Source organism: Nipponia nippon, unplaced genomic scaffold (genome assembly GCF_047370975.1).
Source record: "Nipponia nippon isolate SJK-2023a ecotype South Korea unplaced genomic scaffold, ASM4737097v1 scaffold_3, whole genome shotgun sequence".
In the NCBI taxonomy this organism is placed as follows: Eukaryota; Metazoa; Chordata; class Aves; order Pelecaniformes; family Threskiornithidae; genus Nipponia; species Nipponia nippon.
In genome coordinates, this window is record NW_028262347.1 from 86,565,186 (window position 1) to 86,591,452 (window position 26,267).

At 40.9% G+C, this 26,267-nt stretch overlaps 1 protein-coding gene and 1 long non-coding RNA gene across 4 annotated transcripts in view; one reads left to right on the top strand and one right to left on the bottom strand.

The window, feature by feature from the left end:
• The window catches only part of PRKG1 (protein kinase cGMP-dependent 1), a 513,542-nt gene that overhangs the window by 246,761 nt on the left and 240,514 nt on the right, over positions 1-26,267 (top strand). The window lies entirely within an intron of this gene.
• Positions 12,631-17,701, bottom strand: LOC148054746 (uncharacterized). Its single transcript, XR_015706597.1, has 3 exons — positions 17,588-17,701; positions 14,503-14,580; positions 12,631-13,308 (listed from the first exon to the last, which is right to left on the bottom strand). It is a non-coding gene; the product is annotated as an uncharacterized LOC148054746 (long non-coding RNA).

Consider the following 26,267-nt stretch of genomic DNA (forward strand, 5'->3'; position numbering starts at 1 on the left):
ACCTCAGTACAATCTCTTCTCACCTGTGCAAGCTGGGAATGGGAGCTGGTGGAGATGTTGCTTCTGTTGGCCAGCTGTAAATCAGTTTTCTCCCCTCCAGCCCCAATATTTTAATAAAAACTAATGTCAGTCCTCTTCAAATGCTGCTGTGAATAGGCAATTTAATGGCAATCTCTGCACATGAGCTGCCTTGCTGGATTTTTTTGTGATGGTGGAGTATGAAAGGGCTAAAACTTAAGTTTTCAACCTTGATGTATCAGTGTGCATGTCCCCACTGCTACCAGGCTGTCTTGCGCATCTGCTCTCTGATTTCCAGCACTGGAGCGCTCCTACTCTGGCTTTGCTTTCCCCTCGCCTCACCAGAAGTTCAAGCACCACTAGAGCTCTGTGTCGAAGCTCTCATTCAGGAATGAAGTGGCCTTAATCCTGAAGAGGATTAAGTTACAGTGCACCTAAAGCAATTTAACTCCTGGGTAAGAGCCACCGCAGACAGATGTAGCGGTGCTTTAATTTATGTCCCTTGGCTTAGCTGATGGATGAGTCTTCATGTGCCTGAGTGCTTGGAGTACCCTGATCCTTGCAGTCTTTGCAGATAGACCCTTCTCATCTGATTTTTGCCATCTTGGTTTGATACAAGTTTCTCTGGCAAAGAGGCATTCTCCCTAGAACTGTCTGCACAGGGTTTTTCCTCTCTTCTGCACACATTGATTAAGCCCTGCACTTTGAAGTGTGATTTACAGGTGGCAAATGAAAGCAGCAGAAAGGTGGGAGAGCACTTCGGCTGCCTGGAGGAAGACCCTTAGAGTAAGCCTTAGGGCTAGAGGTGGCCTTTCATGTGGTGGGCTATGGCTGCAGTTGTTTTTCTGTACCAGGAGTGTGAAATTTGAGATCGGGGGTGCAATCCCGGATGGGATCGCATCAGAGCTTGAACAGTTAGAGAAGAAAAATCCACCTCCTGTTTATAAATCAGTTAGACATGGAGATATTTTATGTGTTTTTTATCACTGAATGGTAATATTTTATTTTCTTGAGCAGTATTTGAAATGGCAAAGAAACCCACCCCAACCCACTGCTTTGAGATAATTTTGATACAGAGGTAGCAACCACTTACGTCAACATGAACTTAATGTAGACCTAAAGAAATTACAGGATTCATTTTTTAAATTTCTTTTGGCAAAAGATGAATTGATTGTAACATTGGAAATGGTCACCTCAAATCGGTACACCAGACCTCGGTGTATATTACTTACAGTCAGGAATTAGATGGTCAGTTGCATTGCACGCCGGTGGGCTTTGATCACGTTCATGCAACCGCCTTGGTTGAACACTGCGCTTGAGCACTGTGCACAAATCAATCCAGCATTTTTCCAATGTGAACTTTCATAGGGAAAACAAATTACCAGCAGGAAATGTTTGTCACCACAGGACAACGCAAAGATGAGATGATCTGTCAAGTCAGTTGACTTAATGCATAAGTTCCGTCAACGTGCTCTGAGTGACGGGGCATTTACAAACAAACGATGCTGCTGAGGGAACATCATAACTATCTGGTTTTGCGTTAGGACGTCATTTACATTCAGAATGACACAGAATGCCGCTGTGGTTCGAGGGGCTGGGAAAAGCAAATGGGATGATGTGAATTCATTAAAAAGTGGCTTTGGCCAGAGCTGTGAGTGATTGATGAGCAACTACGTGGCAGGGCTCCTGCGGTAGCCTGCTGCCTGCTGTGAATACTCAAGAGGACATCTATTTTGGGTTTCTCTTCTTACGGTGATAGAAATGGGTAATTTACCCTTCTGATTCTGTTTATCCAGAAATAATGATAAATAAGGATTGCTTCTTTCAAGAAGCTGGCTAGGATGAGTTTGAGCAAGAAAATGTGTTGTTGCTGTTAAAGTTGTCGTAGCAATTATTAATGCATTTCAGTCTGGATATTAGCATTATCCCTGTTTCTTCTCAGCGCTCTTTGGTGCTGCAAATAACCCCTTTAAAGTGGCATTTCATAACTTCTGTGTCACTTGAATCTGCTGCTTTTTGTCTGTTCGAACAGCTGAGTGCACTTGAATGCAACGGGGAGCCTGCGCCAGGGAGACCAGCGCCTTTCCCTGCGGTTTGAATTCGGAGGGACTGACACCAAAGTTAAGAGCTCTTTATGGCTGTACCACGAGTGCCAACATGCTGCTACTTGGAGGAGATTGATAGCATGAATGTGGTGCTTGTGAACGTGCAAGAGAAGAAATTTGAGAGCTAAATCCTCTGTTCATCCATCCCGATGACAGACCCACCTGCACGCTTCCTCCTGCTGTTGTGCCAAACTAATTTAGCTGTCATCCTCCATGTGAATAGTTCTTCGTGCAGCTCTGTCTTTTGGGATTGCTGACGGTGATGAAAATAAGCATTGTGCAGGAGAGTTGATAGTAATCGAAGCTCCATGAGCTTGAATCAAGGAGCTGACCAAATTTTCACAAAACCCTAAACTGGTATCAATAGTGACAAGTAGTAAATTGGCCTGGCTGAGACTCCACATCCTAAAACTCAGACTGGAATGATGGGAACATGGTGTCTTATGTTGTTTCCCATATTTTTTAACCATTTTAGAAATGCTTTGACGATATTTGCAGAAAACTGGAGCTTTAAATGGTTTGGACCATGAGGAAAAGTTAAGTTTCTTTGTTTTTCCAAGTTGCTTTATTCTAACAAGTTTTTCTAGGAGTGCATTAATAATGTTTTTAATTTACATGATGCTTTTCTGCTTCATCAAGTGCATTACTACCACTCTGATAATGCCTGCAGCACTCCCGTGTGTTTAAAATGTGCTAATATTTCAGTTTTAATCAAAGTAATGAAAAGCACAGAAATAAAGTGACTTCTGTAGGACAGAGGTCAAGGCAGCAGCAAAGCTGTCTGTATGATACTGATGCCCATTGGCATTCTGAAAGATTTGGGATCACCTGAATATGCTATGTGTTCTTACATACATGTGTTGGTTTTGGACCAATATACCTGGAGGTCACTGTGCCTTTTTAGTTCACATCTGTCCCAAAATTGTACTCAAAAGTAATTATATAAATACCCTGCTCAAGTTCATTGTGAAGCCAGCAATAAGCCCGAATAATGATTTGATACTTGGTACAGCTTAATGGTTAAATAGCTGATCCTTTGTTGTGTACAGAAAACTCAGCATGCGGTTTTCCAGAGGAAAATTTGCCATTTTAATAAATTCTGGAAAAATCCTTTCCCCTGCCTAAAGTGAACCCACTGGCACGGATGGGCTTCTGTTTGCCCTGTGACTCAGGTGGATGTTTTCTGCAGGCATATGTGTAAGCTCTGCTGCAAAATACCCCCCAAAATATACATTTGCTTTATCAGTTTTGTAATATTTTCAGGGAAATAACAGGAATACTTCATTTTGTACCTATTAAGTGTACTTCAAAATACCAACCATGAAGGATGATCTTTTGTGATGCCAAGGAAGAACCTTGAATTGAAGAGCAGCAAAGATGGTTTAGCTCTCTGGATTGCAAAAATGATGGAGAGGGAGTGTTTTATGTTGATTTTAGGCAGAGGGTGAATGGGCAACCTGTGCTGGGCAGGCATGCACCTTCACAAACTGCAAGAAGACTATGGGATGAGGAGGATAGGATGGGCTGAGGCAAGGAGTATGGGTTATATGGAACATATGACTGTTCCTACTGCTGGCACAGCCTCCTCCCTTCCCTCCCATCTCTCTTCAGATCCAGCCAGCAAAACCCAAACCTCTTCTAGCTGCTTGTCAGCTAATCCATTAAAAATAACGAGTGGGGAAACTGTGGTGTAGAAATAAAAGTTGTGGCACCACAGGAGAGGCAGGTATGTAAAGCCCCTGAGTTCCTCTCTGTTATGTCTTACAAATAACGAACCACCAAGGGCAGGTCAGCAGTGGGGATAAGTGGGTAGTGTGCATTCAGAAATATCTCTTACAGCACTATTCTAACATCAGATCTCTACAGTGCAGCTTGGCAGCGCCAGTTGATCCACTTCTTTGATGGGATACAACCAACACATGGACTTGGCCCTCTCTTTTGGCTCCTACAATAGCTGCTTTGTGTCATGGGTGCTATCTATAGCAAAATCCTTTTGTGGAATCTAAAGTTCAGGGAAAAACAGATTTTGAAATAGAGATTGAAATGCAAAATTTACTTTTTGGCTTGTGGAAAATGCAATGGAAATAATTTTGCTAAATGATCCCCAATCAGTTCTACAGCATCCTAATTTTCACTTCAGATTCTGCTGTGTTGAAAGAAAACCAGAACTTGGACTAAGAAGAGGTTGGGAATCCATAATCTTCAGGGAACATTTTTCTTAAATACCAAAGACACTTTCTAAATGATTGAGATTTTCTTCAGAGTTCAGGATAAAACATCACAACATAGAGTGAACAAAAATTTTCTTGGACCCAAATCAGTTTTTTCTTTTCATTTCTGATAGGTCTTGGGTCAGTTCAAAGCAAAATTTCCCCCTAGTTATGACTTAACTGCCCTGCTGTACATGGGAGTGCCTCCTTCCTTTGTTTGAGAATTTTTTTTCAGACATGTAATGTTTTGTAATTTATTTTCAAACCCTTTTGTTTAACACAGTCTTCTCTTCTAACAATTCAGCAGAAGCATTGCCAACATTTTTATTTGGTGTTCTTGTTCACCTTGGGCTCCTCAATGTTTAGCTCATTCAGAATTATTTCAGAAACATTGGTCTCAGCACAAAAAAGCAGTTAAATCACTCTTCCATCTTTCAGTATTTTCTGTAGTTCATACCTAACAGACTTCTGTTCTCCTCTTTGCCAGATTCACAAATCTATTCCTTTGCTCTCAGGCTGGTAAAACACCTCTGCAGCTTTCATTCGTCTCCCAGCTCCAGATCTTGTAGCAAGGTGCACAAGAACTGGCTTTTGCTTTGTCTCACCAGTCTCTTGGTATTTCTTTTGGCTTCATTTTGCCCTATTTCTTAGTCTCTTGCTTGATTAGAACATCTCCTGAATCCACAAAACTCTTCTTTACTGCTACCTACTAGTATCTTTTTTTATTTTGCATAGCTCAAATACTCTTTCTTGAACCAGCAGCCTGTTGGGTTTATTTTTTGATTTACTGTAGCAGATCTACTTCTTGTCCTCTCTTTCCAAAACAGTGACCAGCATCATCAGAAGTGGTTCCCTAAAGTGTTCTGCTCTCATGATTTATTCTTTTTTTCTCTAGAATTGGTAAATACATAATTCACTTCTTGTTACCCAGCTCTAGCACCCTTTTACGTTTACAAGTTTTCTGATGATTTTTAGTGCTATTCATGATCATATTGTCAAATGTGGAAGACTTTCATAATTTCATCACTTATGTGCTTTCCTTCAAGCAATTCTGAGACTTATTTAAGAGCTGAATAACTGGGCTTTTAATGGACTATAGAAACCAGCCCGCATCCTTCCCGCTGTATGGCAGGCCAGTGGATTGCTCCTTGCACTTTCTTCCCCCGTCCTTTGGACTTTCTGGCCACAAAGTCTTTATTACTTGTAAAATTAGTGCTGTATTAAACTCTTAGCATCGTGAGAGTACTATGTGCAGCTTTTTCTATACCAAGGGCGCTCCACCCCTCTCTAGTGGGAGGCCACCAAGGTCTGCAATGAGCTACTTCCTAATGGTGATTACTGTTCATAGCATATAGAGTGATCATGGCAATAAGTAATATTTATAGACATTTCTATAGGTAGTTTGAAGCAGAATTTCTTTTTTTCAAGGGGTGAAGAGCCTTTTCAAAAACAGCAAAGAGGAAGGCCTTTCGATACAGTATGTCTTTTCTCTATCATATATTCCCAGCATTTCTTTAATGTTGGGAAAGAAAGTTCATTTCTTTAGGGCAAGATCATCTCTATACCAGCCTGATGGCTTAGACGCAGGATGTGACCTCTCAGACCCAAGTGCTACTTGTGACTTCTTTTTTATGTTTAATTCTAAAAATACATATTCATATTCCTTAATAAGTTTCCACAAAACTCCTCAAAGTTTATAATTTACTGGAAGGATTTAAAATTTTCTTCCAATTTCTTTAATGTCGTAATGTTTGTTTCTGCAGTTGCTCATTTTACTGTTCTCCAAGCATGATGCCTGTGACAACTTAATATCTATAATACCAAAATGCAGTGGAGGCGAAGGCAGCTTTTTAACGCCTCAGTATCATCAGAAGAATTGTTACTATTCACTATTTTAAATCAACATTTAAGCATATTCCCTTACAGAGCAACAGCTTGCTAAGCACGCTTTATGGATGTCATCGCTGTTAATGATCGGCAGCGTTGGCCGCTTCCGTGTAATTAAAAATACCATTGACTATATTAATACGTGCAGTTGCTTGAACGTTTGCATCGTTGTTGTTCAACCTTGAATGGCTGAGCAGCCAATTAGTCATCGAGGAGACGTGCAGCAAAACAGAAAATAATCACGGCAACATCCTGACATTGCATCGATTAACTTGTCAGTGTAACTCAAAGCAGCAATACAAATATTGCAGAACAATGTCAAGACAATGAATATTTTGTGTTCATCTGCTATAGCAGATGACATCCAGTTTTCTTTCCTTCTCCAAAAATGTACTTTTCATACTGTTCCCTGGGAATACTGGAGGAGATGGAGAGCTCTGGTTGTTCTTTGTGGCATATTCCAGTCACCTTTGCAGGTATTATCTATTATAAATTTAGACAGTGCTTTTGAGCTGGATTTGCAGTGTCTGTTTCCATAATGATGAAAATTGTAGGTTTACCATGTCACCAAGCAGAGTCATGGAGGATAAGTTGGGGCTCGGGCAGCTCCTGATCTCATTTAGATTTCTTCAAATCACAGCAAATTAGGCCAGTCCCAATCATATTTCTTTTCTTCTGATACACACACACACACACAAAAAAAGAGGTTTGTTAAGGGGACAAAAGGAGAGCATCTGAAGGACAAGAAAGTCCAGTAAAGGAGCGATTTTTGCCTTTGGACGAGGACAGTGTCCACTTTTGAAGTGTATTAGTAAATCAGCATAAGTATAGCATGGACTATATTCAGATACAGTATATCTTTATTTGAACAAAAAAATGGTGGTTTTTTTGTGTTTTATTTTGTTTTTTAAGAATGAGGTCATGTCCTTGATAAATGCTAAATCCTGTGTCATTCTCCTCACTTCCCTGGAAACTGTATGGCAGCAGTGATGAAAGGAGCACAGAGAGTTTGTTTGGGTTTTTTTTAATTCAATCAATTATTTTAGTATCTACAAGATATTAGGCAGCACCAAATCACTATAGAAAATATTTTAGAGGAGGAAGGTCTACATCCTCCTCCTTCAATGACCAGTTTAGCAGTTAGGATCAGAGAGGTAAGGATGGAGGGAATTGTGTTTTATTACGGAATCACATCAGATTATTTCACCATTTCCTTCTCCATCAAGTCAAAAGTTGGTCATCCTCTGTGTAAGGTAAACATACTAACGGGATTGGCAGTATGTTTGCAAGGGTATCCTACGTGCGCCTCTCCAACGTGCTTTTGTCCTGGGCTTCCTTCAGGTAACCAGATAAAGTGGTGGTGGATAAGCTCAGGGACTTGCTGCCACCCAAGTTCATGCAAGACATATTGAGCACCCAGGGGTGCTTTTGGTTGTTGTGTTGTTAAACTAGCTGAGTTAATTCTGCTTATTGAGTTTACTAAGATCTGCCAAAAGCAATTTTGTACGAAATGCAATCATATATACTCTACTTGGTCTTTACCTGTAGGTAGGATCATGGAGCTATCTAGAAGTAGGATCATGGAGTTGGTTTTTAAAATAAGTTTAAAACCCCTCTGTGTGCTATATCTTTCACCCATAGGTAATCTTTAATTTCATAGCTGGTTTCTTGTAGTGTTTAGGCTCTGTTTCTATAAGCATTTCAGCAAACCACTATGAGTTTATTCAGTGTAAAGTGCTGTGTCTTCAGGTACTCTCAAACAGCATCCAGCACGGCTTGGACTTGGCTGTCGTGTTGCAATCTGCAACAAGGACCTATAGCCAGTTTCCCCATTCCGGCACCTAAGGTCCTTGTTTTCCCTTTCGCATCCAGCAATACTTTCTGGTATTTTCTAGTGTACCTGAAGTGTTTGAACATCGTCTGCTTTTTACAGGAGCTGAGAATACATGAGTCTTCCAGGAGACGGCCCAGATGAAAACTGAACATCGCAAACAGTAATTGAATCCCAATAAAATCTTTTACTGCTGTAGCTTTCAAGTTAAGCCTCTGGAAGGGCTTCCCTCCTGCCTCAGCATTCAATGATCTAAATGCAAGTGTTCTCTATTGCTTTAAAATATACATTAAGTGCTTTTAATGTGAATGGCCTCCTTTTTTGTATATGGTGAAATTTCTACTTCGGACGAGTAAAGAGAAAATAGTAAAATCAACATGTATTTGCTTCTGAGCCTTTTAAACATATGAAAATGAACACTTGGGATATTGCAAAATAACCTTGAATTTTAAAAAAGGTCCCACATCAAGGAGTTCTTGAAATTTTTGAGTTTAAACTTGTGTGGAGTAGTTGTGTGGAAGGGATGCCTTAGCAGTAAGCGCCAGAAGGGCAGTACTGCTCTCCTGCGTTTTCTCAAACCTTTAAAATGAAAGGCCAGCAAATGCTACCAGCACTTGTAACCTGTGAAAGCAGATTTGTTAATGCTTTTTGAGGCGAGTAACAGTTGGGTTCATTGGTTGTGTTAGTTTTTAATGCAGTTTTATAAAGAAGAAGGAAATGTGTGAGTGGCAGTTCTCATCAGCTGAACCTAATCAGCCGCAACAGAAATAATGGGGCAGCCTTTGTGGAGAGTTCACAAGGCACTTGGAGAGATGCAGTGCAGAAGAGTGGATCCTCTGCTGGTCCAAAAATCATCTGTCTTAGTCTTGCATCAGCATGTTCAGCATGTGTCGGATGGAGTCGTCTGGGGAAGGGTAGAAAGATGCACATGAATGACTTCAGGGTGGTCATCTCTAAATTTTAAGTTTGTAGCTGCAAACTACTAAGCTGCTGCTGCTGCTTCCCGGTTTGTGCCTGCGCGAGAGCCTCCTGCCCTCACATTCAGCATCCAAGCCAGCACAGGTAGCCATGTGCAGTGACAAAACATCTTTCTCCGAGGGACGTCACCCACTTAAAGCCAAGGCCCCTGTCCAGTGGAGGACCTTGCAGACCTCTCTGCAGTTTCAGGGTCTGCTTTGGCAGCATCTTCATGCTGGCAGGTAGCTCCTGTGTGAATGCCAGAGGTTTGTTCATTAGGTAATATTGCACAATCCCCGGTTTATTGCTCGGAAGAGACAACGCAGTTGCTAGGGAGACCGGCTAGAAAACCAAATCTTGTTGGCTTCATATTTGGATGAAAGTGCGCGCCTGACTGTCAGGATTAATACCCGTCCTGTAACTTTTCCCTGACACGGGTATTCTTGTTTCTCACTTAGGGGAAGCGAAGTCCATGTGTCTTTTGTCCCTGCTGCCACCTAACAGAGTGGCTTTTCTTTAGAGCATCACAAAAATTCATGTGGTGTTTTTGCAAACCTGAAGCCACACTGCCTGATTTTCCCCTGATTGTACTAGGAAAACATATGTCTAGGAAAACATATATTCAGACTGAAGTTTTTCTCCTATTTGGGGCATTTAGGGGCTTTCACAGAGTCTCTAATAATGTTTGAGCTATTTTCTGGTACACAGTATCATGCAACCTCCTCTTCAAACCCAGTCAGCTGTTGGCAGAAGGCTTGTGTGATTAATTACTTTTGAGTGTAGTTTAATTATACCACCATCATATCTGAACAAAATTGGCCAAAAGGTCACTGAGTATTTGGGAGGGACGGAGGCAGGCCATGTGCCTGCATGGCTGGGATTCCTTCGAAAAAGCGACCAGAAATAGAATTTACATTTCAAACAGCTAGAGGCAATTATGCTGCTTTTAAAATATCCATCAGTTCATGAAGTTAAATGGCCTTTTTTTGTTCTCGCATGCAGACAGACACACTGGCAGTTTTGTGGAGTATGCTAATGCTTAGATACAAATGAAGACATGAAAGTGCATTAGAAGAAATATGGGGGGGGGGGGGGGGAGAAGAAAAATCTATGTGTAAAACCTTCCTTGTTTCAGAACTGTCCATAAATGAAAACCCTGTACTGCAAAGCAGGCAGCATGCTGAGATGTACATCCTGGAAACTTTTCTAGTTAATACTAAACTTTTAATACAGATTCAGGTGAATTTTTGGGAGGGAGAAAGTGATGTGGCAAAGGTGCCAGAAGTGTTGGGGGCTGGTCATCAGCAGGCATCGTTAGCAGCATGCTCTCAGTCGGGACAGTAAATGCTTCATTCGTATGAGTTATCCAATTCCAGTGATAAATCTCTGCCATTGCATTTTCTTACCCATCTGTATCAGCCGGACTGCCATGTTTATTTGTATTTCTGATTATTCTATAATCTTGGATTAAAAAGTAATTGTTATTTAACAGGATTGTGCTGCCAAGTGAGGATAGGTTATTTTCTGCACTTTTTAAAACCAGAATACATAGGACCTTTTGGCACTAATCTATTCTTTACAATGCAATATCTCACTGGTTGGGAGACTTTCTTTTAGGGTTCTGTATTTTTACAGAAGGACTACATTTTTATATCTTCTGCACACACACAGCTGAACAAAATTTATTCATTGATCTAATTTTACCATAAATAAAGGGGGTATATTCTCGGTCTGTACAGCACATCATGGCTATGTGCTGGCATAAAGTGTTCTGCTGCTGGTACTGAATTATATTTATGCAGTATGCTATGTTAAGATTTAATTGGGATTGAGCAGTACTGTTGTCATCAGCAGTTAAAGCTCAACAAATCTATCAAATACCCGGAGAAGGTATCTTCTTAGATCCATTATATCTGGCTCTTAAAAATATTTCTTGTTTACTTCTTTCCTGATCCTCAAAACCTGGCGAAACCTGCTGTTTCTAAAATCTGCGTGAAAATTAATGGTATTAGGCAAATTGCACGGTGCATCTTGGATTAAGGCTGCATTTAGTAAAGCAAAATACTTATTATAACTAATTGTTCTCCATCAAAAATGTTGCTCCTGGCATCAAACTTTTTACAATCTCAATATCGTGATTATTTATGAGTCTTACAGAAATGGTTTGGAGTTGGCGCAACAAGCATCCCCTTTCCTTGTGATCCACAGTTAACGGTCTAGTCCACAAATGAGTACCAAAAGTAATTGCTTCATTAAATCACTACGAATGTTGCTTGTTTTGCAAAAAGGCAGAATATTCCGTCCTTTTAATAAGAGCATATTATTATATTGGAGTGTTTTTAAAAATGCAAAAGAAAAGAGAGAAGTCTTTAAAAGCAATTACTTTGAACATTTTTGTTGCTATAACGACGAGATGCAGCTCTTGATGAGCTATCATTTCCTTAATGTTGTTAAAAAGTTTAGTTGCCATAACAACAGAATGCATTTTTATTTTCAGTAACCGATACTTTTGCTTTTTACCCTATGCTCGTACAAGCAGCCTGTATTGGGTTTTTTTGTGTATGAAATATTTAACACATATAAGTATGCAATAGAAAGCGGTTAGTGTTGTGCTACTGCACTGGAGTGCATAGGAATGAACCCATTCATTTCTCTATCTTCCCTTTGTATGTCAAATTTGGTTTTTAATAACTACTAGGAACATGGAAACTTCTTGGCGTCTTGGAGGAGAAAGACTTTTATTCTTACAGCTATTCAGTGTTGCTTAATTGAACCCGTATCTGCTGTACTAGGGATGCTGTGGAGCATGAGCGGAGGTGTAAGGCTGGAGGTCAATAGAGCAGGTGTGCTAAAGCGAGCAGTTATTGCACTCACGCGCTTAGTTGTTGGCGCTTGCCTGCTCTTATAAAAATGAGGACTGCTGGCACCACAGCATCACATTGGAGGTTGCTAAATGGTCATCTTGACCCCTTTTGAGCCCTTATAGAAAATAAACTGCTTTTCAGCTTAGTTTCCTGAGCATGTATATATTATCCTTCAGGTGATTTCCACCTAAATAATTTGGTCACTATTCAAGAAGATGAAAAACTGTCAGCGTATTAATGTATTTTCAAACCTACTTCTATTATATAGGTGTATTAGCTCTGTGTTTTATGTACAGAAGAGACAACACATTTTGATAGCAGTCTTTTTCCATACCATATCGATTCTGGCTATAAGGCCTCGTATTTGCTGGGATCTCCTATTTTGAACTGACATCAATCCATTTGCAAGAAGTTATTTGCCACAGGTAAAATGCTGGATTGGTAAATACTGCATTTTAAAGACTCACATTATCCTTTGGGGAGTTACTTGCATCTGGGATAGTGCTGGTATGGGTTGTCTGTGCTTTAAAAAAAAGGTAGGAAAATCACAGGTTAGTTCAGAATGAGAAAGGGGAAAGAGCAGATCCTGGGGAAGCGCTCAGTGCTGTAGAAAAACTGTGTTCACGTCAGCGTGTGACAGCTTTTTCCAGGCTATCCAGAGAAACCTGCGGCAAAGAAATAAATAAGACCAAGTAAATTATCTTTTCCAATTGCTTTTGTTTAATTGCCTGATAAGATGCTGCTGCTGCATCCTTGGCTTGGCTGGATTTTCTCATCGCCCCCTCTCCTCTCTCTGCCATCTCTCATTTTCAGGACAGCGGGTCAACACGAGCCGCGGGATTGCCGTAGCACACAGGGAAGGATGCTCAGGCTTTCGGCTTAATGGGCTGTCATTTTTCATCACTGTTAGCTGGGAAATAGAAGAAGGGCATAGGACGAGTGTTGGGGCTGGGTAGTTTTTCCTGCTGAGTGGTTAGCATAGGTGTCTTTGCTCATCCTGGAATTTCAACCACTTCTTGAAACCTCTTTGAGTGGAAAACCAGCTGGAATTTGAAATTAATTACTGAGAATATGAGATTCATCAAAAAAAAAAACCTTAAAGAAATATATAGTAATTTATAAGCATGTATCTGAATAGGCCTGCTGTAAATGTTGAAGCTAGTACAGAGCACAGATATGTTGTGTTGGCATCATAGGGTTGAGCATCAGACTCTCTGTGGGAGAGCCTGGGAGGAAGTTTTGACCAAACAGGGTGGAAAGCCCCTCTGTGTTTTCCCCTGGGCACAGAAACCTTTCTGCTGCGTTTTTTTCCTTCAGGATAGCAGAGGAGGAGAGTGGTATAATCCCCAAAGTGCCTGGCTTTGTTCCTTACTCTTCTTCCTTATCCATTTTCCTCTTGGATGAGAAAGGAGGAGTTTGATTGCATCTGTATATGCCTAAAGAAGAAAAAAATAAATTGAAGGTCTAAACACATCCCTTCGATACCCAGGACTTTCTGACTGTTAAAAGGTTTCTATAAATGCAGTTTGGTTATGAATAAAACCCCTAACAAGTCTTTCAAAAAATCCTTGCTTCTCAAATTCGGATGCACAATGGTCCTGCGTGCAATTTAAGCCTGCTGCCCAGAGCTGTTACTGGGGATAGGTAAAGATGGGTTAGACCTGATAATTTTGGTTAAAGACCAAAAAACCTTTAGTCTAGATCTTCTCTCTGCTGTGGCAGAATGGGGCAAACCTCCATAGCTTGCAGTTGTGTTTAACAAGTGCAAGGTTGGGAGAGTTGCAGTTGTTTTATTAAACATTCAGCTCAAAGAAGAGGCAGGTGCAGGATTGAGGAGGTAGATTTTTCAGCTTTGCCGCCCAGGGTCATTTGTATAAAGTTTAATTTTTGGAAATGACAGCAAAGAAAATCCATCTTCATGCTCTGGTTTTAAAGAAGGCATTTATACCAATAATCTAGTATTAGATTTCAGTTCTGATTTACCTTCCCAAAGTCAGCATGCATGTCTGCAAAATGTTGTGCTTTTGGAATAAAGGCATGTAATTAGTGGAGAGAGATTAAAATAAAGGGAATTGCCCTTTCCCCAGTTCCAATTATAGTTTGCCAGGCAGCGTCTGAATTAAAAAAAACCCAAACAACCCTGAACTGTTGTTCTTGATGTTACTAATTTGCACTAATTCACAGAGAGCCTCTGTCTCCACTTACCCTGTGCTTCCCCCTGCCAGGCTCTTGTCCCCAGCAAAAGCAAACCTCAAATGGCACAATTCAGGAGCAAAAAAGAGAATATTTTTGATCTGCACTTATGACCAAGAGCAGAAGAGGGATGAAAACAGCTTTCTGAAGTGCAGACGCAGGGGCCTCACCAAGTCCAGCCCTATTTTTAGCCAGTGGGGATCATTTTAAGGAGAGATTTCCAGGAAGACAAGGAGGTAGCATCATTATTCTGTATCAGCCTGGGTAGCCCCGAAGAGGGAGCCTGCAGGATTTAGATAACATGTTCTGTAGTATTTCTGTGTGTTTCCAGCATGTGTATAAACGTCGTTTGGCTATTAAGCAAGAAGAATATCACTATCTCTTATTACAAGCATGATTATTTTCGATGCATTCAGGGAGGACGAGGTGTGTCGTACCTTCCAAGAGCATAGTGATAGATGCCAGGAGGAGTAGTCCCCTTCTCATCCTCTCCTACAGCATAGAAGTATGAAAAGCTGGGAAAGGAGACATGGTGTAACCATTTTTAAATTATTATCTTTAATTACAAGGTGCAATTTATAAACACTGTGCTCATTAGCTTAGTGTTTATGATTAGTGCTTATTACCTCAACCTCCTCCATTTTTTTCCTTTTTCCATTTTATTTCCTGGCAATTTAGTATATAGTTATGTTTTATTAAAGCTGTGATGGGATCTGAGGGAGAGACAAGATAGGACGAGCCCAACCAGGATTTATCCTGAAACTAAATTTCCAAGGTCCCAGCACAGTCTTTACCAAAATTTAACCCTACCTCTGTAGAGCATGGAGGAGCGAGGTGTGCAGATAAGCACTTTCATCGTATCTCCTCTCCCTCTCAGGTGCGGGTTTTTAGGTAGTGTTTTCTGCTATAAATTATACATAAAAATAACAGAGCTCTCCATATTTGCAGCTGGACGTATTATGGGCTTCAGAAATTTTTTTGGCTCCATAAAGTTATCTTTAGCCATATTGCAATTATGTTGCAGAGTCTGTTTCAAAGATTTACTGCATAGTACAAATTATTTTAGGCTTTCTTTTTTTAGTATTTCCTCTCCAGCCAGCTGTAGGAGCTGTTTACAAGAAAACAGTTTTTCCCATGTAAATACTGCTACATTTTCTTGACAGTAAAATATTTTACCAATACATGTGGATTTTGTTGAATTACAACCTGGCTGGTTCCCAGGTTGTTTAAAGAACATTTCCTGGGGGGAAGGTTCATTTGCAACAATTTTTCACTGTAACTTGTTTTAATTGGTCATATTAAGAATGATTTTTTCATCCAACTCCCAACCAACAAACCCACTGTCCCTGCTCTGTGTTTTCATTACATCAGTCCATAATATAAGGGTAACTAAGTCATCCCATAATCATAATTCTCATTTTCTCTCCCCTTCGTCATGATCCTAATAGCTGTTACATTAATTGCTAACGTCTTTCATAGGGATAGAGCCACATAGGATAGTCACACTTGTTCCTTTGGGACCCTATAGCATTTCTGATGGGCAAATGTTAAAAATCTAGAATAAATGGCATGGATGTATAATTAAAGTCTTCAAGATCTAGAGTTTCAGCAAGAAAAGCCAGCCCAACGCTGCTTTCCCGCAGTTGTCGCATCCTGGCCCTCAGCGAAGCTGCAGGGCCTGGGGAATCGCAGATGAGTAATGAGAAATTATCCATGTTGTGGGTTTGAATAAATACAGAGTTATTTAGCACAGGTGTTCCTATGATTATGACGTATTGAGAAAACGTGCTGCTCAGCAGACCTGAAAGCTGCATTTCTACTTGTTTGGGGCGATGCTGGGGTCCAACATGGGGAGCCTTAATGCCAACCAGGACTGCAAAGTTGAGGTTCGCAAGGGTGGGTGGATTGCTCTGGTCGTGTTGAACACAAGGTCATCTTTAAGTCTGTATTAGTTCTGTATGTTTTAAGAATGTAGCACATTTTCCCTGGAAATTTTACATAGAGCAAATCAATATATAGCCATCTCCACTGTTTTGGTGCAAGCACAGCTGGGAGCATTGCTTCTGGAGAGCAGAAAGTACATTTTGCTGGGAAAATGTTTAGATCTCCTTTACCGGGCATCACAGGATTCTCTGCATAGATGCAAATATGATGGCTTGTTTTAAATAAAGAGGGCTTGTTTTCCTGAGTTAGAGTTTTGGTTATTTTTTACATTTTCCAGGTACTTACATTGGATACATACTTAATTGCAGGACAAATTCCTACTTAGCCCTTGTTATTCAGAAAGACAATGTTTTCTCATAAAAATATGCTTCCTGATTAAAATACTTATGCTCTGCTGTGGATAACTAAATGAAAAAATTATACGCATCTAAAATAGGAGACAATCTGTGATTTGCAAAAGAATTAGAGGAGGAGGAAGGTGTTGCAGTGCGACACGCTGTGAAAGTGCTGCTAGGGAGGATATGGGGAACATCTTCTGGAGTCTGCTCTGATTTCCCAGGTAACTTTGTCCAGGGTAAGTCACTCCAGTCCCATGAGCTGCTTTACTTTCTCCTTTTCCATCTGCCATGTCGACTTTTCCATGCACAACCAGTGCAATCTTCCCATGCTAAAGATTAAACAGGCACTAATCTTGCAATTTATTTTGAATTAAAAAGAAAATCTATCCAAATGAAATAGCAAAGATGATCACTCATAGCATAATACAGGGGTCAGAAGGGACCTCAGGAGGTCTCTGTTCCAAACTTCTCAAAGCAGGGCAGCTCTGTGGTCAGACCAGGCTGCTCAGGGCTTCATTTGGTTGGGTCCTGGGAACCTCTGAGGATGGAGCACAGCCTGTTTGGCAACCTGCTTCACTTTTTTCTACCTGAAAAGGCTTTATTTCCTCACCTAGGAGACAGTCTGGCCATCCCTCTATAATTCTTTTGTGAGTTCTTGATAGAGCTGGGACATTTTGGGAGTGACAGTGGATTCGAGGGTACCGATCTGCAGCAACTTTCTCATAGGGGCAGCGTAAAAAAAGTGCCCTGGGACTCTCTCAGCAAGCTCTACCTGCTTTCATTATTGTCTTGCCGCACTTCAGCACTCATAAATTCAGATCTAAAAGCAAATGCTGTGTCAGCACATCAATATTTACAACCACTTAAGGAGATGGAGAATAGAGTGTCGCAGATGGAGTGAGAGTGCACTTCACTTGTAAGAGAGAAGCAATAATATACTTTATTGATATAAAACAGTGAGTTTAACAAGATTCTATGGCAAGGTACACTTGATTATTTACTGCATGGAGGACAGGGTCAGACAAAACTGCCAGGGAGACTATCCCGTTGAGTCATGAGGTTGAGAAAGGACCCCCTTGCTTTCTGAACTCCTTCTCGGAGAGGAGTCTAGGTGTGGCTGGATCCAATCCTAGTCCCAGACTTGATAAGTGGTTTATTTCTAAAGGATCACATATGCGCAATCAATCCTTTATATCACTTAGCTAAGATTTCAAAGTTTAGCATGCTATTAGTCACTTACCAATGATCTGTTGCGGCAGGGAATCTCTCAGCCTCGAGGAGTAACCCTGATAGGTGTCCCTACTCAAGGGGAGATCCTGGCGTTCAGCCTGCTGCCGTGCAGGAGAGCTCAACGGGCCCTGGGCTGTCCACTATTTATGGAGCAAGATGATTGACTTATAGTCATATTTGCATACCAGCAAGATGTTTGGGTCTCTGCTGCAGACAGCCCTTGGCTGCTGTGTTGCCATCCATCCCCAAAGTCTGGCAGGAGCTGGGTGCAGCCATCACCACTCCCACTGGTGGTTACTGCTTACGCGGGGCGGGGGGAGCACGCCTCTACATAGGGATGTAGAAAGTGGGGGGTAATGGACAGGGTTGGGTTTATGTTTTTCTTTTTGGTAGTGGGAGGTTTGTCCTGAGATGTAGTTCATTCCTTCTGTAGTTGAGAAGATGTGCTTTTTGATAACTCCAGTGTCCTGTGCAAAGGTCAGTTCTCCAAGGAACGATTTTCCATGATACAGGGTTGCTAACCTTTTGCCGCTGTTGATTGTGGATCTGTACCAAAAATTGACAGGGGACTGATGTTGTATATAAGCCTCTTGACTTGTAGTTGCTGTTTAATGTAGGGAAGTTTTAACTTTCTAAACAGAAAGAGGTCAGTCTGAATGAAATGCTTTCTCCAGTTGGGGTGTTTCACTAAGCTCACATGATGCTTCCTTCTGAATGGGTGGAAGTGGAAAAGAGTAAATTTTATTTGCAGTATGAAAAATTTACACACAAATTTACAAATGCATTGAGATGCTGAACAGATAGTTTTGTAATTAATATCACAGAAGCAATTTCTACTTTATTTCATTCTCTTCAGGCAAAGATACTCAAAGCATGCTGCTATTCTGCATGTTCAAGGTACTTTACAACTCTTTTAAAGGTCCAGTTGGAGAATAAGACATCTTTCTATTTTAAACCAAACAAACTGCATTTAATATGAATGTGTCTACACGAATTTAAATAAGAGACAAGCAAAACATAACCTGTTTCTCCCTTTCTGGCAGTACAGCTGTGTATTTCTCTTCCAAGCTCTAGAGCCCAAGCCTGAAGCTGTGTGCGTAGCTCTGCCTTACCCTGTGTCCTCCATAGCTGGAGAAAAGAAAGGAATGGCATTCTCAGAAGCAAGTAATGTGCCCAGACCACAAAATAAAAAAATCAATGAATCCATGCAGAATTCATGGCAATTAAGATACAATGCATATAAATATATTTGTTCCCTGCCAGAGCAGATGAGATGTTGTTATTGACCAGAAATTGCTAGTTTTATTGCAAATATTAGCGATGAAATTTTAAGCTCAGGCTTTACTGTTTCTTTTCGTTATATACCTTTTTTATTTTTTTTTTTTTTAATTCAGCGGGAAGTCATGAACAGCATGGTGAATATATTCTATAAGACATTATTTGAAATTTATCGTAAAGCATTGCTTTACTGGTAACCTCAGGGTAGTAAAGTCCAAAGTGCTGAGGTGATGCAGAGCTCTCGCTGTTGGCTGGTGGCCGCAGGTGAGATTAGCTCCTGGGCTGATACATAAAAGCCAGTTTATGGTGTTCCCAATGGGGGGTTGAATAGCTTTGGTCTCAGACCTTAGGTAAACGAGGATCCAGACACTTGGAAACATCTTACCGTATAAAGTTTTTTTTTTTTTTTACTATTTCTGTGTCATTTAAAGACTTCTTAATCAGCCATCTTCAGAAGTGACTTCTGAATCATCTTATAAAAATACCGTGCCAGGAAAGAGAGTGGCAGTAAGGTTATAACAGATAATACTTCTTCCTATTGCAAGGACGCAGGCAAGCATAGGTAATGCAGTGAACCAGCGTCTGTTAATGGCGTCATTACAAAGAACGTGCTGAAATACTTAATTTCCAAGAAGAATACTTGCCTCCTATGTTGCAGGAGGCAATGAGCTACAGAGAAGTGGGGCGAGGGGCATCGGCACATTCATTTATTTTCCAGTTGAAGGAACAGTAATGCTAAACTGCGCTTCAGTGGAAATATTTGCAGAAGTCCTACTTGGATATTGTCTTTTCTTTTCCAAAATCATTATTTGGAAGTAAGAAAGAAAAAGAAACTTCGTTAATGGAGACTGAGCATGTACACCTTCAGGATATATGTGAATAGTCTGTGTACCTGCTGCTTAGTGCAAGCCGGTCCAGAAGCAAAACTAAGTGCATATGAGTCCCTCGTGTATATTCTTTTACTGGGGTAATTACTGGGAGATTACTGGTCAAGGGCCTCCTAGAGAGTTGAACATATCAAACATGGGGTTTTTTCTTTGCAGCAGTATAAACCAGTGCAACAAGAATAGCAAGAGGAAGGGCACTGAACCAAGAGGAGGGTCAGTGGGAGTTTCTGGTGTAGGGAGGTGTGAACGATGAAATAATGATTTTGATGCCTTCATATGAGAAGCGATGTCTCTATGTTAGAAGTTTTGGAGAACTGATACCTGAAATGGTAAACACATCTCTCTCATCAAAGATTGCACCCTGTAATCAAAGAACAGCAAATATAGTACCTTGAATTAAGGAAGGTTTTTAAAAAAAAAAAATGGTGTAGTAGCTCATGCTAGTAGCCTGAGATCAAAAGCACACAGAGCTTTAGAAGACATTTTAGTGGAAATACTCAATTGAAGACATGGAGTTAAATACAGCTGAGTAATGTGGCAGCTTCCTTCGAGAAGGGCACCCATCCTGCCATTGAAGGGAGGTGGTAAATCTCACCTACCCAATCTGGAAGATGTGGATTCTTTATTACTATGAATTTCTGATAGAAAACCAAACGCCCTTCCCAGTCTGATGGAAACAGATGCTTGTCACCATCTACCATTTCTGCTAGCGAGTTTTCAGCAGATGTCTATTTTTCCCCCACAATGATGAATTTAATCTAAACAATATAAAAACTTGAATGTAAAGCACTGCTAGGTACCATTAATTATTTAAAATAATTTCAGATGTCAGATTTCCAGTTACAGTTACTTGCAACTCTGTCGTGATTCTGGAGTCATCATGCTTGAAAAATAACCCATATTACATTTAATAATTCAATACCATCTACTTTGGTGCTTTTATATCAACTGTTAGAGTGACATTTAATGCTCATTAGAAGGTTGTTGGGTTTTTTTAATACTATATTATGCCAAGACTGCTGTAGAGGAACATGTTGATTTTAATTGCACTTAGCTTTGGTTACAAAAAAAGTAAATAAATCACTAAGAAAAGGTCAGATTTTTCCATTTGCCCTCAAGCTGTTTTTCTTTTGACAATAGATATTTTATTTGAAAATTTTGTTCTATGAATTATATTAATTATAAAACAGAAATAATGCAAGTTAAAAATGAAGGCAAATTTGAACAGTCTTTAATGGATATGAAATATTTTCAGAGCAAATTTCAAAATTAAACTTTTTTACTTTATTTTTTTAAATATTAGAATTTACTGTGAAAAAATAAAACCAAGTCTTACACATCTCTAGTGCACTGGTATTACAGTGATATTGTATATTCCGTGAGCAAGTGAAACCCCAGTGAAGGAAGATTCCTTAACTATTCCAGAAATAGTGAAAGCACTCCGTATTTCTAATCTAATGTTAAAATAGCTGAATTTTTCTTTCGTGACATAGCAAGAATCTTGCAGAACTCTATTCTGGTGCCAAATAGGTAACATCCCATATTGTACATATAGAAAATAATTCCTATTGTCTTCTGTATGGCTTTCTTCCGTTCCCCTTCTCCCTCTGTCTCTATTTGAAAGAGCTGGTTCTTCCGAATAAATTGGATTTGGCCACGTTGTTCCCATGATAATCAATCTCCTGGCCTCTGAAAGAGTCTTGAAAGCCTGTTGACAACTCCTTCTAAATTGTAAAGCAAAGAGACTGCCCCGATGCACGTCAGGGTTGGGAGACTGTAAAAGGGAAATGCCTTGTCCATAGCTTTTAGATATGCCGGAGCGTTACTTGAACCCCAAAGACAGCTTTTATTAATCCAAGTGCTCAGCCGGGAAGCTCCTTGCCAGCCAGCCCTATTAGTTTTTTTCCGTACCAATTGATTGAATCCAGTTCTGTCGACTGTATCATTTCCCAAATACAGAAATCTTTGGCAGAAGCGGGTTTTTGTGAGGTCTCCTCCTAAATGAGCAAGCTGCTCCCTGATGCTCAATGTTGTGGTTGTGTATAACAAATATATGGAAGAGTTGGGCATATCCCAGACTTAATATGCTTTAAATTGATTTTGCTTGCAATTCTTGTATTCATTACGGACTCAGTAACATGCAACACTTTATTTTCTGTTTGTTTGAGCTAGAACCTCAAATACTTTATGTATTTGATGGAAGATGATGACCTGTGGAGGACCTAAATTACCTTGTTGTTAGCAAGTGGGATAAATCTCCCACCTTTGTGAAGTCCTTTTTTTACCTGGGTGGCTTGTGGTGAAGATTCAGACCACGTTGAAGTCCATGGACTGTAAATTAGGTGGTTTTGGACTGAATCAGTTCATTCCTGTTCCGTCCTCGCTATTCTAGCCAGGTGGGGGCGTCGCCATGGTTTGGACTTTGAAGTGACCAAATGGCCATCTCAGTGCTTGAAAATGAGCAGCCAAGAGTTTGAAGTCTTTCCTGACAGATGTGTGAAGAAGAAGATGCAGATAAGCCATGTGTGGTTATGCTGAATCCCAAAAATACGACTGCTTCTGCCATCCAGATCCTGGAGCTTTTGGTATCGTTTTAAAAATCCCCTTTCCTAACCCACCCTTCTTCTCTGCCTGCAAAGGTGCCTCTTCAAATTGATGCCAAAGCTTTCCTGAGCCCAGCCTGACCATGCTGAGCCCAGCCTACCCATGTTGACCCCAGGACAAAATTGGCTTGATATTAAGGGTGAAGTGAGCCCAGTTGTTGCTAGTCTGCATTTAAATGATTCTTGAAATCATTTTGCTGGGAAGAGCAGCCCAGGGCAGTTTATTGCAGCAGAAAGGATTTTTGGAGGCACAATAATGTGGTGCAAGAGTAAGGAGTGGGTTTCTGCTTGCATGTTTCTCATGAAGTCCTGCTGTTTGTCTCCACGTCATGGCATTTTCCCCAAATCCAAGGCAAAGATGCCCTGAGAGCTCTGAGCATATTAACTTCAAATGAAGTTACTTGACATTTTATATCCAGTATATTAATGGTGTTAGGATGCAGGTGAGCAATGTAGGAATGTGCATAATTCTATAATTTCTTTTATCTCCAGCAAAAGTGTTTCTGCTTTAGAATTTATTGCATTAAAGTTTTTCCTTTAGACTTTTCAACTAAAAAAATCACTGCTTGCAGTGAGCGTATATCCAGGTAGCAAACACTGGTGTCAGGGGAGGGTGGCGTAACTGGGAAATCCTTTTCAGAATTGGGAGTGCTGACCCCCAGCAACCCTCTGCAAACTCAGCCCTTCTGCAAAGGGAGATCCAGGAGGGGTCTGTGGTCTTGTAGCTGCTGGGAACCTATCTAGCAAGGGCAAAGATGGTTAAACAACAGTGAAGACTTGATTGATGAAGGTTTGCAGAAGACAGATAAGGGGAGAATTATGTTTTTGAAGGCAGAATGGATTAATGCTGTCCAAAAGGAATAGAGAAAAGAAAGTAGACTTTTACTGCCTGCCGCAGTTTCCCACTCCTGGGGTGTGCACTGAGCTGGATGCTCATGGCGTGTTTTCATAGTGCAGTGTAAATGAGGGATCCCTTTGCACCCCTTCTTCCAGCACCCCTGCACTTGAGCTGGATCATGGCACAGGACATCATCTGCTTTCTAAGCCCAGGCACAGGGCTCTGTGAACATGATGCCAGAAAGCCACCAAAGATGAGGCTGCAGCTGCTGTAAATACACCCAAACAAACAGTAGATATGCTGGGGCAGCCCTGGCTCCTCTTGGACTGGGAGGCAGCTTCCAATAAGTACAACTGGGGTTGTGCAGCAGTCATACCTTTCATTTATTTCGATTTTATATAAGTTGTTAGCAGGCAGGAGAAAGGGCTGCTGCAAAAATTAAGAAGTAAAAATGATGTAGTTTTGTTTTTTTTTTTTTCCTTAGAAAAGATTGTATGTATTTCTGTCTATCAGTATATATATACTCTGTTTGGGGTTTAATGGATTATCCTCCTAGAAGCTATGCTAAGGCACACAGAGGACAGGGAGGTGATTCAAGACAGCCAGCATGGCTTCACCAAGGGCAAGTCCTGCCTGACCAACATAGTGGCCTTCTATGATGGAGTGACTGCATCAGTGGACAAGGGAAGAGCTATGGATGTCATCTGTCTGGACTTCTGTAAGGCCTTTGACATGGTCTCTCGCAATATCCTTCTCTCTAAATTGGAAGGATATGGATTTGATGGGCAGACTGTTCAGTGGATAGCAAACTGGCTGGATGGTCGCATCCAGAGGGTAGTGGTCAATGGCTCGATGTCCAGATGGAGATCAGTGACGAGTGGTGTCCCTCAGGGGTCTGTATTGGGGCCAGTGCTGTTTAATGTCTTCATCAGTGACATAGTCAGCAGGATTGAGTGCACCCTCAGCAAGTTTGCAGATGACACCAAGCTGAGCAGTGCAGTTGACACGCCTGAGGGACGGGATGCCATCCAGAGGGACCTGGACAAGCTCAAGAAGTGGGCCTGTGTGAACCTTATGAGGTTCAACAAGGCCAAGTGCAAGGTCCTACACCTGGGTCAGGGCAATCCCTGGTGTCAGTACAGGCTGGGGAATGAAGGGATTGAGAGCAGCCCTGAGGAGAAGGACTTAGGGGTACTGATAGATGAAAAGCTTGACAGGAGCTGGCAATGTGCTCTCACAGCCCAGAAAGCCAACCGTATCCTGGGCTGCATCAAAGGAAGCATGGCCAGCAGGTTGAGGGAGGTGATTCTGCCCCTCTACTCTGCTCTGGTGAGACCTCACCTGGAGTACTGTGTCCAACTCTGGAGTCCTCAGTACAAGAAGGACATGGACCTGTTGGAACAGGTCCAGAGGAGGGCCACAAAAATTGTCAGAGAGATGGAACACTTCTCCTATGAGGATAAGGCTGAAAGAGCTGGAGTTGTTCAGCCTGGAGAAGAGAAGGCTGCGGGGAGACCTTATTGCAGCCTTTCAATACTTAAAGGGGGCCTACAAGAAAGATGGAGATAGTCTTTTTAGCAAGGCCTGCTGTGACAGGACAAGGGGTAATGGTAACTAAAGGAGGGTAGATTTAGACTAAACACAACAAAAAAATATTTCACGATGAGGGTGGTGAAAGACTGGAATGGGTTGCCCAGAGAGGTGGTAGGTGCCCCATCCCTGGAAACGTTCAAGGCCAGGCTGCATGGGGCTCTGAGCAACCTGATCTAGTTGAATATGTCCCTGCCCATTGCAGGGGGGTTGGACTAGATGACCTTTAAAGGTCCCTTCCATCCCAAAGAATTCTATGATTCTATGATTCCATGTGGTCTAGAAATTCCATATTAATTTAAATGTTTTTGGATAGGAAGATCCTTATTTGACTGAAAACTGAAAATAAAGAACTAAGACAACAAAGTAACCATTTGAAATTGCTATTAGTACAAATGCAGCCAAATTGTATTTATCTTTAGTTTTTTCAGGGCTTCATGTATTTACACAGTTTACAAGAAAGATTGTGACTAATCCTGAATCTTGAGAAATTTATTATTTTCAATGGAGAATTTTAATGAATCAAGTTGGGTTAGTGCAGAAAGTTTCTAAAGCCTTAATAAGAGCAATCTTGCCAAGTAGTTAATGCATGTTTAATGTCTCCCACTGTTTTTGTGCTTGCTTTAACTCCAAAACAGTAGTATCTCAGACCCGTCGGTGGTCCCTGCCACCTCCTAAACTGCCTGATACTGTTGTGTCCGGAGGGATACAGCTGGGCAGAGCCTGCGCTGTGAAGCAAATGCCACAACAGGGATTTCAGTCCAAGGTGGAGGTTGTGCACAGTATATGCCTTTTGCATTACAGTTGCATCAGCATAATCACTTCAATATCTTTTACCTCCACATCTAACTGAGCATTAGTAATAAGACATCTCTGCTTTGGTGCTTCCCTCCTTGCCGCTCCGCAAGTTAAGCAGTACTGTTGTCTTTTAGAGGATGATAATGGAGCTCATTAGATGGAAAATAGAAGTCATTTGGGCAGATACTGTCCTAGGGTTGTAGATAAAAATGCGCAGAATAAAAACCTCTTTTGCTGATTCTCACTATCGTGGATTTACTCTTCTCTAGCACATGTATTTTCATTCGTTTCACATTTGTTAAAATGATGGAATAAGCCTGGGCTGTATTTTCTTATCTTGATTCTTACACACTTTTCTGTGTATCTGTATAAATACATATTTTAAAAAATCTCAGTGTATAAACATTTTTACATCAGTAGCTATTTCCAGGCTGTTTACTCTCAGAAAAAAAATAGGGTGAATATGTATTTTCTCATACTCCCATGTTTTTGGATGTTGGCACCAGGGAGTTCTCTTGTTTTCACAGAGCTGCCATCATCACATAAGAAAAGAATCATCACGTAAGAAAAGAAAACCATCAGATATACTTCTATAATCGAAGTTGGTTAATGCATTTTTTGTCTTAAAACAATGTTGTAATGAAAAAATGTGCTAGATAAAGCCTTGGCCTTGTAATTATTTCTAAATTATCTACG